The sequence below is a fragment of the Microtus pennsylvanicus genome, chromosome 5, assembly GCF_037038515.1.
Source record: "Microtus pennsylvanicus isolate mMicPen1 chromosome 5, mMicPen1.hap1, whole genome shotgun sequence".
NCBI classification, from domain to species: domain Eukaryota; kingdom Metazoa; phylum Chordata; class Mammalia; order Rodentia; family Cricetidae; genus Microtus; species Microtus pennsylvanicus.
In genome coordinates this window covers 28,150,603-28,164,003 of record NC_134583.1, presented here as the reverse complement: position 1 = coordinate 28,164,003, position 13,401 = coordinate 28,150,603, and the positions used below count along the sequence as shown (strand labels likewise).

At 44.5% G+C, this 13,401-nt stretch overlaps 1 protein-coding gene across 2 annotated transcripts in view; it reads right to left on the bottom strand.

Annotated features, from left to right (window-relative positions):
• Window positions 1-13,401, bottom strand: part of Kcnb2 (potassium voltage-gated channel subfamily B member 2) — a 420,901-nt gene that overhangs the window by 159,479 nt on the left and 248,021 nt on the right. The window lies entirely within an intron of this gene.

Genomic DNA, 13,401 nt, shown 5'->3' with positions numbered 1-13,401 from the left:
TGATTGTGAAATCTGAAGAACTATTATAGTGTGCCACATTTATTACAGTGGGCCACTCAGATTCTAACACCGGCCAGTGTTGCAGCTCCAATTGGCTTTAACCCCCAGCAGTTTTTATGAATAGGAAAAGTAAGTCACTCTTCTAACAATGGCTTGAAATTTTTTTTTAAAAGACCCAGAGGAGAGACAGTGTCTTCAGAAACTCTGCCAGGATATTAGAACTTTTTCCAAATAGAATTGAACTTCACTCTCAGCCAGCGAAAGCTGTTGTGGAAGTGACTTGTGTGACAGAATCTTAGGAATTAGCCAGGAAAACCTGAAAAGGGAGCTCTGGTTAGGAAGCGAGATCTCAAAGGATCTCACAACGCCAGTGGTCAGAACGGCAAACATCAGACTTGTGGTGTTCTCAGGGCTGCTCATGACTGAGATAAAGCAGCAAGGCCCTCCTTGCCTCCTCATCTCCAAGCCACACCATTATAGTACCCTGGTTTTTAACAACAAGAGCGTTTTCTGAGAATTATGCAGCTGGGTGAGTCCGTCCATGGGAACATCAGACAATATACTTATGTGAACCTAGAGAACAAGGGGCCATCACTAAATATGGCATAGTGAAGCAATCAAGAGATACAGTGAGTCTGATCTACCGGGCTACTGTTAGAATAACACAGACACATTTTTCTTTTCTTTCTTTTTTAGGTAGAGGACCGCATGTTAATAGAAAGTTATATAGTAAACACAATAATCGTCTGCTGATTCTCAAGTATCATACACAGGGTGTATACTGCATGGTCCATGTATGTCCATGTATGTTCATGTATGTCCATGTATGTCCATGTATGCCCATGTATGTCCATGTATGTCTGTTCCCGCTAGCACAGAAGGATAGATGTGTTGGTGCAGAAGCACCGTGGCATCACGATGACATGACAGCCACGTCACTAGGGGACAGGACTTTTCAGCTCCATCCGAGCCCCTGGAGCATGTGGTGTGTGGAGCACATCTCTGAGAACATGGATTTCTTCGAGACCCTTAGTGGCATACCATGATGATAGACTCTTGGAACAAGGAACCAAAAAGACCAAAAAGCATTTTGTATAATACACCACTCAAGAAGGGTGACATTTTTTCCAATGTCATTTAAACGTAATAGTAGTCATTAAGAAAGTTCAGGCTCAAGAAAAAATGAAGGTTATTATAATACTTCGAGATTTATGAAATCAATTGATTCAGACATGCGAATAGGCTTCAGACCTGGTCTGACTCTGTGAAGCTCTTTAGTCTTAAATACTTCAAATTTTATACATCTTCTACTAGTTGAGAATTCTAACATTTTACAACAGCTAAACGGTATTTGCAGTCATTCTCTAGGAGAATCGAAGAGGGATGATGCAAAGTGAAGCGGGAAGGACACATTAGCCATGCAATTTGAGATGAAATTCTCTCAGCACCCAGATCTGCAGACACCTGGGTCTGCGTTTGTCACACTGGCCTCAGCTCCTCAGTGTTCTCTGAACAGTCATAAACCGGAGCAGCAGTGTCTGGGCCTGTGTTGGAACAAGCGGATTCTACTCGAAGCATCGAGCATCGTTAAATGACACTTGAGACACAGAGGCAGGCTTTGCGTTTCGAGACCAGCGGTTTTACAGAGCAGCTTAACCCAGAGCAACAGTCCCGTTAAACAGGCAAGCCCAAGCCATCAGGGAGGCCGCAGGGCTGTCTGCAGTGATGAAAAAAGATGTGCTGTGCATCTCAAAGTCTCCTCACACCACAGGCGTGGAATGTGTGAGACATGAAATACTAAGGAAAACAGCCACTTTAAATTATCTATTAGTTTAATCTGTGTGTGCATGCATGTGTGTGTGTGTGCATGTGTGTCTCCATGTGCCCCAGCATACATGTGGCTGTCAGAAGACAATCTGTGGGAGTCCTGTTTTTCTACCATGTGGGTCTTGGGACTAGAACGCGGGTCCTAAGACCTGGTGGCAAGCACCTGTACCAGCTGAGCCATCTCGCTGCCCCTGACAGCCATTTTTATACAGCTCTCATACGTTCAGCTTTGTGCTCATCCGAGGACAGAGTTCCATAGCTGTCACCTAGACACTTTAATTTTACGTGTTCTGACCTGGCACCATCTCCTCATTCAGCTGTAACTTTAGATTTTGCAATTGCCAAGTTTCCTCTAAAAAAAGCTCTATAACCAGATAAGATTTTCACAGACCCATAAAACCCACCAGTCAAGGACCGTATTGGTTATTTTTCTTGCTGCCGTGACCAAATGCCTGGCAAGCAGCAGCAACTTATGAGAGGAAGCTGTGTTTGTGTGGGGAAGGCACAGCAGCAGGGGCATGTGCCTGGCCCATCACTCCCTCAGGATACGGTGGACCAAGAAGCAGAGGGAGATGAACGGAGGTACACTCCGCCCTCTTTCTTCAGTCCAGGGCCCCAACCCAGGAAACAGTGCTGCCCATATTCAGGATGGGTCTTCCTCTTTAGTCAGCTCCTAGGATCAGAGCAGAAGAACCATGTCAAACAGATTTTTTTCTGTTTGGTTTTTTGAGACAGGGTTTCTCTCAAACCTGGCTCAGCTTTGGAGCATGTCCTAGAATTCACTCTGTAGCCAGGATGATCTCGAACTCACTGAGATCCGCCTGCTTCTGTCTCGTGAGTGCTGGGATGAAAGGCGTGTGCCAAACAGATTTTTGAAAAAAATTTTTTTTATGCCCTGATAGACAAGTATGGACATCGGGCAGTATTTTTTGCTGAAGAAGACATGGGCGGGAAGATATTAATATCAATTCAGTCTCAAGAAAAGATGCCACTGTGTGGGGTCACGCAGTCTAGCGAACAGGGACATGCTGTGTATCACATGTTCTGCTACACATCTCTGCATGCAATGCTGTCCTTCCTCCCTATCTTCAGCACTTGGGGCGAGGTGGAAAAGGGGTTCTCCCAAGTTCATTCTATCATAGTTTGGACGTGGGTGCCGAGTATCCCTTGTGGGTCCACTAATGCGGTGAAGAGGACTTCTGCACAGCAGGGCTCCCTCCCAGACCCGGGATTATACACAAACCACACCCAAACACATGTTTTCACAGAGAGATCTTTTATTACATGGGGAAGAAAAGCTAAAGTGGCTGCTTTCTGACTCAGGCAGAAAACAGCAGCAATGACCTTGCAGGTATAGTTTTAAGAAGAGAAATAGGGGATGTCTGTGTTCGAATGGGCTAGGATGCAAAGGTGGAGGAGACAGAGGACCAGAGAGAAGGGGAGGGGATCAAGGGAAAGGGAGCAGGGGTATTTGTAACAATGGGACAAAGGATTGCCTCTGGATAGAGACGAGACAGAAAAAGACAAATGACAGTTTATAAAGGTAAAGGGGGGAAATCCTGCATTAGAATGAGGGGGTCTCATTTTAATTTGGCATGTTAATTAGGGTAGCAAAGGGGCCTTCTGATTGCTGGAATTGGTAGTCAGCCTCAGGAGGAGGAAGTGGCCAAATAAGGGACTAGACCTTGGATGCTAGCTTTAGGAAAGCAATCTAATAGTTTTTAGCCTGGTGGAGAGAATGGGGGAGAAGGGCAAGGCCTGCCAGAGTCATGCTTTCCAGTGGGTTAGTGTCTCTTCAGCCTCTGGGGTGTGAGACTTAGTACAAGGCAACTATGCCATTTAGGGTACTGCAGTTCTTAGGGGACCCTCGTCAGCTTCCAAGAGTTTGGTTGTTACAAAGAGTGGGACTGCCTCCTGCCACCCTCTGGCTTTCTGTCTTACTGTGTGATTTCCACCGTGAAGCCATCAGGGGGTTCTCACCAGAGCCATGCAGATGTCGGTGTTTCTCTCTTGATCCTCGAGAGCCATGGGCTACATTAAGGGCTACATAAACCTCTCTTCTCTCACTACTCTCTAGCCGTGGGTACTTTGTGATTTCAACAGAAAGTAATCAAACCCAGAGAACAATGCTGTCTTTTAATAAAAGCAAAAGCTGTCCTAAAAGTGCTACTTATGGAGTAGGGAAGTGTTGGAAACGCTGACTCCTGTCTTTGCAGGTTGAGTGTAGAGGTCTAGTTTCCTCTGCCTGAGACTGCTATGGCGAAAACCTCAACTTGGCCCTTTCTCAGAAAGCAGCAAGCTATGGTGCGAGTGAGCCACAGGTCAGGAGGGGACCAGCTACCAGCCAGAACTCTGACTGGGCCAGACGGCTGGCTGCTGAGACCCTTCCTGCTTTTTACCATTATCTCCTCTGCGGGTAGCCCTGGCAGCTAAGTCTGAAGGAGAACACGCCAGCCAAACACAACGCTTGGCTTTCGGAGTGAGCCAGGAGGAAATGAAGTCACAAAGTTGAGTTGGAATCAGAGGGGTTTTTTATCATCACTTAATCAAATCGGGAAGGTTTCTAGAAAAGGAGATGTTGACTTTAGTCGCCGTTTACTGCCTTCAATCTAAGACACGAACTTCCGGATCCTCCCTCAAGTGAGGCAAGGTAACAGCTGATCGGAATGACCGGTTGAAAGCCAGACGCCAATAAAGCTTCTTCTCTTTTCATAGATCTTCATTTTCCAGGACAGTGAAAACAATACCCCAGTGTGAACCCTCATTCTTTGTTTCCAGAATTAGAAAGCAAAGCTGCATAGCCGCTGGCTAGAAAGAGGAGAGCACTAATTACATACACCATACAGTGCGTGACAGTAGCTATCCCATGGCCCACGCACGGGCTATCTGGATTCTCAGATGCTGTTTTAGAGGATGTGCTCTCAGACTAGCGTTAGTGTATAAGTTCAGTGGGGAAGGAAGGCTGGTGTCACTCACCTGCTTGAATTAACAGGGCTTTTCTAGAAGGAGGAATACTTCAATGAGTTTTCCTTAGTGAATGTTTCTTCAGAAGCAACAAATGTATCTTCTATGACATGGCAATGACTCCCCTAATGACTCCCCATCAGCCCTTTGCTTGAAAGCCTTCTGTCTTTCTCTGCTCTCCCTTCCCCTTTATACACACACACACACACACACATACACACACACATTTTTGTCTTAGACTGATTGTCACGAATATCATAGATTACTGCTTCCTTTTATTCTCCTCTGACCACTAAGCCTAGTGGCATTTCGTGTGTGTGTGTGTGTGTGTGTGTGTGTGTGTGCGCACGTATAGACAGTTCTCTAGAGTGTTGGTAATAAGGCAGCCATACTGTGCATTAACTTGCTATTAGCTTTAAGGTCTCAGATTCTGGAAAAGAAAGCAAAAAGAATAAACGCCCTCAAACTCCGTGAATCTGGCAAACAGCTGAGTCTCCCTTTTCTGATGGGTGATTTTACAAGTCAAGAACAAGAGATAGAAAACACGTGGGTGACTTTTCTAAGAAAGTACAATGGCTTCCTGCCCCAAGCTGTTGACTGTTTGACTCGCTCTGCCATTCACCAGTGGGCAATCACAATTCCAAAGACCTTCCAGAAAGTTTCCCATGCCCTTTGCCTGCCAAGCAGGTGTGTCTCATCCTCTTCTCTGTGAAGCGCATGTGAAACTCGTTCTGGAGTCTTAGGAGCACTCTGCAAATGTCAAGGTTCAAAGGAGCCGCAGATACAGTGCCATCTACCAGTCTCTGGGCTTTATGTTTCTATGGCACTGGAGGGTCTGTCTGCAGGCTCTTGGTCTGTGGATCTAGGGGCATACTGCACAGAGACGAAGGCAGAGGGGGCCATATAATGTGAGCCTGAGCGTGCTTCCATGCCTTGGTCTAATGAAGATTTAAGTAGACAAATTGCTCTTTGTGGGTGTAAGATGATCCCTACACTTCCTGTTTATTTTCTATTTCCAACCTTTGTAGATCAATGAACAATTCATCATGGGCTGCCATAGCTTCAAGGTATCTCAGAGGTTGAAGACCCATTGATGACCCAGAGAGAATAAAGTTCCAGCTTCCTTAGTCTGCTGTGCAAGTTCCAAGGTCTCCTCTCTCCCCAATAGACTCTGTTCAGGAGATGTCAACATCTAAAACTGATGGCCAAAACTGGATTCGGGTGTGTTGAACCCTGATCTGTGCATTTCAATTATCCTCCCAAATCCCTTGACTGGGCCCAGCCCCCAAGTCCCTGCTCTATGCTCTACAGATATTTGTAAAGGATACTTACTAGTGGAAGGCACAGAAAGAAATAAGACACTGTGAACAAGGAGAGCTACATTGAAAATGCTAAAAACATTCACCAGTGGAGTTGCTAACATCCTCTGAGATCCCAGAGCCTGCACAAAGCAAACACATGTAAATTAGGGCAAGAGGATGCATAAGCAAGAGTCCTCAAAGCCAGGAAGCAGTCACAGGGCGGTGAGAGAAGGACACCATTTGGGATTTCTGTAAATCAAAATATACCCAGCCTAGCTATTCCTACCTGTAGATCAATTCTGAAAAGCCTATTCATACAGCCACTTAGCCTAACCCTCCCCGCTTACTAATAAGATGCTGGGGGCTGGGGGAGGGTACTTCTTTGCTTTTGCTTCGGGCTGAGGGTGTTGCCACAGGGGTGTTTACTGTGAGTCACAAAGTCAAGTTGTGCCTCTGTGTTTTCAAATCTACATATTTTCTTAAAAGGAGTATAAAGAGCAGGCTGTTAAAAATACGTGCACTCATCTTGATATTGAAGGGAAGGCCATGGTGCCTCTCAGGTCAAGCTGTTGAGAAATTCCTTGAGCTATCTCCACTTAGGATACTCAGAACTGACAGCCTGCGGCTATACTCGGCCACAGATAGTCTTGCTCCCTAGACACTGTTTAAAAAATTACAAGCCCATTGTTCTGGCTAGAGGGATGGTTCAGCAATTAAGACTGTGCACTGTTCTGAAAAGGACAAGAGCTGGATTCCCAGTACTCATGTCTGGCAGCTCATAACTGCACATAACTCCAGCTCCAGGAGATCCAAACTGGGTACTCCCTGAACTCTTAAAAATAAAACAAATCCCCTCCTCCACCTCCTTTCTCCTCCCCATCCTTATTCTAAGAGGCAGACCAGTATCTTTTGACATCTGTACCCTCTCCTTAGGGGCACCCATCCCTACCTCTAGATGTCCACTGGGGCCAGTCTGTGGGGGACAGAACTTTAAGATTCTGTTTTGAAGAAGAGAATGGACTTTCTAAAAGGTTACTTTCAGGAGATAGCTGGCCCTCCTGGCCTTGTTTGCTTCAAAGGCATAAGGAAGGAGGCAGATGAAGAGCCATTGAGTGGCCAGTGAGATGTATCAGTAGGGGTCAACTTGCTAGCCTCCTGCTTCCCTGGCTGCCCTTCTTTCTGTCTTTGGCAATTTACATGCTTCTGCTTTTGGCTGACAGTTTAATTGGCTAGTCTCGCTTCTCTTTCCAAAGAAAACTTTGGTAGGGTTGGTTAGGTTGCTCTCTGCTCTGGATCCCAGGGCAGAGACCTGAGTCATTTTGTGAATTTAGGCCGTTCTGCAAATTGGGGACACCTGGATGAATACTAGATCCTTGAAGGGTTTTACCTGAATGTGCTATTGCTGTAAACACATTACCAAGCATAAGCCATGGAAAAGCAAATTTATGCAAGGGCATTTATATATTGAGAACAGTAGGATGTCTGTATTCATATGCACACAAAATTGTACACATAAAATTGTATGCTAATTTATGTATACATGAAATGTATATATTTAAGTATAAAATCACAGTGACAGAGGTGGTAAAAATGTGAAATAAGAGCAAAAGTAAAAGTATAGAAATAGCTTCCTTTGGCTCATATAGAAGAAAAATGAAACGCTATAATTATGATGCATGTAGACTTCATCTATCTGCCTGGGCTTGAATGTTGACATCAGGGAGGGGGCTTTCTGTGTCTCTGTTTCCTTATTAGCAAAAAGTGGAAACAATAAATGACCTCATGGATTCATAACAGGTTTAATGAGAAAAATACATAAGGGGTGATGGTAGCATGCAGAGAGCCTTTGATTTTTACCAGTGTCATGATTGCTACTAAAACTTGACCAAATGACACCTCTCTTAATAAGTTCCATAGTTTTACAAAACCTTGGAATGAATCAGTGAGCTGGCTTATAGCTTCATATAAATGCTTTAGCGTAATGTCAAAATGCTTTGACAATAAAGTTCTATACTATCTTAAAATCTCTTACATACGAAATTAATGAGTAAGATAATCTCTGGGAAAATGAAAGTAAAAATTGAGCCCTTCAAAACACCTGATAAGTTGAAATATTTTATCCAGCATCCCAGACAATAGTTCAGTAATAAGACTCCATTCTGCCAAGAGTGTCTTGAATAGGCTAGACCTGTCCCTAATTTCTGCTAGTACCCCAAAACTATCACAAGTGAAACCTGTCCCATCCTATCCCCACCCCATGGGCACATTTTAGACTGTCCCCAATGTAACATCGGCTAAGAAGAAGACAAATAATCCTATGATTAAAATATGAGTCGTAGTTTCCTCAGAAGCACTATCTAATCTACAGAAAGCCATCTGTTAATGTTGAAATGGTTAGATTGGATTAAAGTATACCTTCCTCTAATCTAACAAAAATAACTGGTTTCCCTCACACAGGTAAAGATATGAAAACATACTAAGCCTGCTCTCATTGGTTCTGGCCGGCCCAAAGAAAGCAGGCTGAGTACGTTTGCATGATGCTCTGCTCAGAAGACCTGAGTGACTGCCTCCCATCCATCAGTAATTCACGTGAAGATGCTAATGAATACTATTCAGAGCGCCCCAGCTAAGAAGGATGAGAGTGCTGTCAAGATTTTCCAGAGAAGTGTGTGTGTGTGTGTGTGTGTGTGTGTGTGTGTGTGAGAGAGAGAGAGAGAGAGAGAGAGAGAGAGAGAGAGAGAAAGAGAGAGAGAGAGACTCTGTGTGTGCATGTGTGTGTGAGAGGGAGAGAAAGAGAGAAAGAGAGAGAGAGAGAGAGAGAGAGAGAGAGAGAGAGAGAGAGAGAGAGAGAGAGAGAGAAGTGATTATTTTAGGAAGGTCTAAACTCTAGTTCAAGTTGACATGGAATTTATTCTATGGTCCAGGCTGGCCTTGAACTCACGTCAGTCTTCCTATACCTACTTCTCAAGTGCTGAGATTAGAGGTTGAGCCACTACCTTCAAGGCAGTCTAACCTTGACATGAAACGCCCATTTGTTAATAGCCAATTTAGAGAAGTGATAAGGGGTGGATCATTTATTATTCTAATAGTAGGGGATCTAGACTTTCACCAAATGTCGCCTGATACTCGCCATTGCAAACATTAACACCCAACTAGCAAGAGTAGAGTGTTTTAGAGCTACTGATTTTCCAGAGAGTTCTGACTGACATTCCAGGGACAGACATTGACTAGAAATCAGTATCACAGGTTCATTTAACCAAGGGTGACATTCACTATACATCCTAGCCAAAATTTGGACCTTATCAAAGTACTTCTTTTGAGTAGGGTACATTTTACCTATGTAGTCACAGTAAATTGATCTAGACCAAGGCCTTTGTAGCTATTGTCCTGGAGGACTGCAACCTCTTTGCTTTTAGGGTAGACACTGATAACTTTCTATAGAAACAACCAGAAAAATGATAAACATGACCAGAAAGGGCTTGATGCTCAAAACAAGAAGGAAGCTCTGAGAAGCTCAGGTAGGGATGACGGGAAGACAATCGTGGCAAACAACAAACACCAAGTGCTATGTCTCCACGTGACTCTTCGCCTGGGCAGCTATGCCCACTTATTAGTTTCAATCAAAGGCACTCAGGGATATTTAAGAAGGGTCAGAGATGTTTTTAATTTTTATGACTGGAGGTTAATGTTTAAAGGCTAGCCATTGCTTCTAAATACTCCACAGGGCAGTCCGTCGCTGAAAAAAAAAGTATCTGTTTGGAATGTCAACAGTGCGAAGGCTGACACCTATATATAACCTGTTCTAGGTTTGTGCTCATCCCAGCCTTGGTTATGTCCTCCATGTGGCACCTTAGTGGCTAGGGAGCACTGATCTTACAGCGTGGTCTTTTCTGCTCGTGGATCTCAGCGCTGGCCTCTTCCTCACCCTTGACTCCACGTCTTCGCGTGCTTCTTTAGATCTCCTGACAGCCATTCTGCTTGCCTCATCAGGAGCTGTGGCCTTAGTTTTCTCTTTGAATCCTTTAGGGACTGAGGTCCCAAGTACTGCCATCAGGACTCTGACACTAGGACACTCTGGGCTGTCACGGAACCTTCCGATTCTCCATTGTAATATAGATTTATGCCTCACAAATCACCCTGGGCTTTCCTAAAGACAATGGACATTCAGGCTTAACCTCTGTTTTTACAATACTGTACTGAATATCAGGCTGCAGACACATCTGCTTTTGGCCATGGCTAGCCTGTCCACACACCACATCCCCCAATCCCCTTCTCAGTGGGCTCAGCCTCAGGGTTCCACTGCCTCACCTATTGCTCATTGGCCACAAAGCATATAGTTACTTTTCCATCCCATCCAATCCTTCAATAATTCAAGAAAGTACGACTGCCTTCTATGTCATGAATCCTGTTCAGACCATAGTTTGTATTTAAAGACCCCAGGAAAAAAATGGGCTACTTTATAAAAGCAATTCTTTTGATGAGGTACAATTTTGAATGCTGACATGGTAAAAGCAGAATTCTAGAGCTCAAAGGGAAAAAGATGAAGAGATGGACCAGCTTCCTTTGCAGGTAGGTAAATTAAATATTTAAGCAAATGCCACAGCAAAGCTGGCTGATTTTCAAGCAAGCAGCCCTGTGAAAGGCGGCTTGGGTAGCTGATGATGTCACCTGCTACAAAGGTTAATTACCGCTCGTTTTCCTGTTTATCATGGTAACGTTGGGTTAATGTATCTCTTCCTTAATTATACATCCCATGTCCATTTCTTAGGGAATAATTACAACCCGAGACGATTCCTTTTCTTGAGAAACCATGACTTTTGCTAAAGCTAGATCAGGCCTAGCTCTCAGTCAATAGTCGGAATTTTCCCTTCACAATTCACAAATCACTATGGACAGACACAACTGAGTTCCCATCATAAAGAAGTGTGTGAAAGGCATATTTTGGACCAAGATCAGTACCATGTCCTCAGAACTTGGTGTGCTGCTTAAGGTGACTTTGCAGAGTCATATGATTGTGGTTCCCCCACTCACCCACCCACCACTGTGGAGCCACATGGTTGGGGCCTGCAAAGTCAGTCATGTAGCTGGGACCTGGGCTCAATGCTGAAGCTTTTCCACACAGAGAAAAACACGTGGCTATTTTGGGTGCGTTTCATCCGTTGTCATTTGAATATGAAATGTCCCCACAGGCCCAGGTATTGAATTCTTGGTCCCCAGCTGGAGGCACTATTGTGAAAGGCTCTAAAAACGCTGGGAAGTAGGGCCTAGCTAGGGGAAGTAGGTCACTGGAGACATACCCTTGAATACCTGGCCCCCAGCCATCTCCTCTCTCTACATGCTCTCAACCATGAGGTGAAAAGCCTTCTCCCCACCATGATGATCTGCCTAGTGAGGCATGAGATTTCTGGAACCATGAACAAAGCCGAATCTTTCTCCTTTCCTGTATTCGGCCCTAGCTGCACAGATGTATCTAATAAATATCCCTATTGATTTCCATCATAAGAACGAGAAGACCACAGCCCTAGTTCTAACAGCAGTCATTTAAGCCTCAACATGAGTTCCCCCACAAATCTTTATGCTTACTTCAGGCAGTAGACCTGGCCACCTTCATTTTGCACAGCATAGAACAGTTCCCAAAGAAACTTGGTAGATCACGTGACTGTATTCCAACCTCGATCTGCGCTAGTACTTCCTGGTTAGTGATAGGGAGGACTTCCTCTCTTCAGGTGTACGGGCATTTTCTTGCTCTGTTTGGCAAACAGCAGCACTCAGACGTCTCCCTCAGAGCTCAGACTGGACTGGACTGTAGATGATTCTGCAATTGCGCTCCTTTCAGGAAGCACAAGAAGAGAACCTACGTCTTGATAAGTAGAACTCTCGGACACAATTGACGTCCCCGAGGGCATGGCTTGGAGAGGACACTGGTAGATTCACAGGTAGGTATGTGTCCTGATGCTACGAGGATATGGTCTTTACTGTTTTCTGGACTGTCACATGACTCCCGAAGGAGGGCTGCAATTTGAAGGAGTGAGCTTTATAGGGATGGGGCTGGGCGGGGCGGATCCTGGGGCCCTCAGAGTTTCAAGGGCTGTCTTCTTCTCCTGGGGATGCTTGAAACTGGCATTGTGTCTCAAGCTGAGCACTGGCCTGGCCCCCTTTTCACTTGGGCTTGTGTGCCACTCATAAGGAAGGAAGCTCAGGTTGTGCTGTGACTAGCATGGGGGAGGATGTCCCATTTAAAGACTCATGTAATTAACCGTGTCATGATTTGGCAAGGAAAAAGCAGTCTAGAATTTGCTGTCAGTGATGCCAATCTGGGACCGCGTTGGGCCAAAGCAAAAATCCACAAGGAGGTTCAAGAACCTTCAAGAAATTCAGGGAGCTAGCTATGTCTAAGGTCCTTTAAGGGCTCTATCTTGACAACAGAATGAGACCCAAACTCCAGAGGTGGGTTTGAGGGGTTATTCCAAGCTGATTTGCTTTCTGAGTCAGCACCAACCCCACCCCCTCAAGAGCTCTGGTCTTACAAAACTTCCTGCCCTTCTTTTCCCTTCTCAGAAGTCCTCTTCTCTCCAGGGCTAAGCCCAGCCTTCACTTCAGAGGTAAACACTCTCGTTTTATGTCCTCCCATTTTGCCTCCCACTTATCACCGGCAGCATATTTACCAGGCTTCGTTGTTTACCCCTCTGTTTTCCTAGATAGGTAGAGTGGACACAAATTACAGTCAATTTATTTTTCTTTCCTAGAATCCAGCATGTAGGAAGTGTTTAACCAGTGTCCAACTGATTAAATTGGGCTCTTTAATTGCTGTAGGACATGAACAGTATCCAGTATACATAGCAACCCACCTAATTATTTCTCTGTGAATCTTTTAATCTTAGAAAATATAGCCAGTTTGTCTTTTTATGGCTCTTAATTCTGGAAAGGATGAAGATACTAAGACCATTCAACTGGGGGAAAAGAATAATCTTTCTAACAAATAGCACTGGAGCTACTGGCGTCTCCTGCTAAAAATGAACTGGGTCCTCTTTTTTAAGACACGCACAAAAAGCAACTCAAGGAGATCAAAGGGCAAATGAAAGAACTAAATTATAAATTTTTAAGAAGACGACAAGCATAAACATTTGTGACTTTCTTAAGCCACAACTTCTTAGATGCGCTGCCAAAACTCACAGTCAACCACAGAAAGAAAGGATTAGCTACACTAGATCAGAATTTAAAGTTTTCATGCTACAAATAATACAGTGCTAAAAATATTTGCGAATCCTATTTCCAGAAAGGGATTTACAACCAGAATATAAAAAGACTT